This window comes from Chinchilla lanigera, unplaced genomic scaffold (genome assembly GCF_000276665.1).
Source record: "Chinchilla lanigera isolate Chin_1 unplaced genomic scaffold, ChiLan1.0 scaffold00033, whole genome shotgun sequence".
NCBI lineage: Eukaryota > Metazoa > Chordata > Mammalia > Rodentia > Chinchillidae > Chinchilla > Chinchilla lanigera.
In genome coordinates, this window is record NW_004955434.1 from 9,285,181 (window position 1) to 9,286,615 (window position 1,435).

General features: G+C 39.9%; 1 protein-coding gene across 1 annotated transcript in view; it reads left to right on the forward strand.

The window, feature by feature from the left end:
• Positions 1–1,435, forward strand: part of Jak2 (Janus kinase 2) — a gene marked incomplete at its 5' end in the record, with an annotated part of 113,312 nt that overhangs the window by 57,284 nt on the left and 54,593 nt on the right.

The window sequence follows — 1,435 nt, forward strand, 5'->3', positions numbered from 1 at the left end:
AAATATCACTGTTCTCTTGAGCCACAGCATCTACTTGGGCCCAGAACTTTATGCATCATTCTTTCAGGGTAAAGGTTTAATTTTTTCTGCTCTTCTTTTTGTCTGTATTCTCACTATAAATCTGGCTAAAAGCATCCAGCAATACTCATGCCACAACCTGAATTTTGGGCTGCCTTGAACTTTCCTCTACTAGATCAATTAGTCCACCTTAAATCTGTTTTAATCCCAGTCTCCCCCTGTCTCAGGAAACAGGCAGAATGTAGACCAAAAATAATTTTTTGCAAGAGTGTAACACATAGCCTCTAATCCAACTGCCAGCAGAGCATACTTGTTCTGAACTGACATGTCCTGAGATCAGTCTTGACTGTGTGTGTTCTTATTGGCATTTTGACCTTCTGAGGTCTGACCCAGAGCACCTATTACTAGGCTCTGCTTATAGCATTTTAGGACATTTTTATCCTGCATCTACAAACCTTTCCAAACTCTTCTCACAAACCAGTTCCCAAGGCTTCTGTACCTCATGGTCAGGTAAAATCACAGCAATAATTACATTTCTCTGGCATCAGCTTTCTATATTAGCTGTACCATTGGTGGGATCAAATCCCTTACACCCATAATTTAAAGAAGGAAATGGTTAATTTGGTTTACAATTTCAGAGAACTTAGTCCATTGTCAGCTGAACATCTTGGCTGAAGATCATGGTAGAGCAGAGTTGCTTAGTTCATGGCAGCTGGGAAGTGGACTAGAAGACTGCCAGAAAGGAAGGGATCAGAGACCAGATACAGAATAGACTCCAGGGTCATACCTCCATGACTCACCCAGTCATACCCAGAAATAGACTTTATTAACCCCATTAGGTAGCTCTCAAGCCAGTGAAATTCACAATTAAACTTAACCATTGCAAATTTCTATTCAGGTCCTTTGTCCATTCTTTTCATCAGATGGTTTTTTGTTTTGTTTTGTTTTTTGGTATTTGGCTGTTAAATCATAGGAGTTCTTTCTATATTCTGGATATTAACCCTCATCAGTTACATAATTTGTACATTTTTTTTTTTATTTTGTCTTTTAGGTTATCTTTTCACTTTGTTGCTTGTGTCCTTTGATCAACAAAAGTTTTAGATTTGCTGAGTATGGTGGTGCATTCTTGTAATTCCAGCTATTCAGGGGGCTGAGTTAAGAGATCATAAGTTTGAGGCCAGCATGGGCAATTTGGCAAGACCCTGTTTCAAAAGGGAGAAGCGGAGTGGAAGTATGGTGTCTTGGTTACTTCTCTCTCATTGCTGAGACAAAATACCTGATGCCCAGCATTAAAGAAGAAAAGGTTTATTTAGCTCACAGTTTGTGGAAATTTCAGTCCATAATCAGCCGGCTCCAAGGCAGAGTGGCATGGCACAGAGGCAACACTCTAAGGCGGCAGAAAACAGCAAAAGCTACA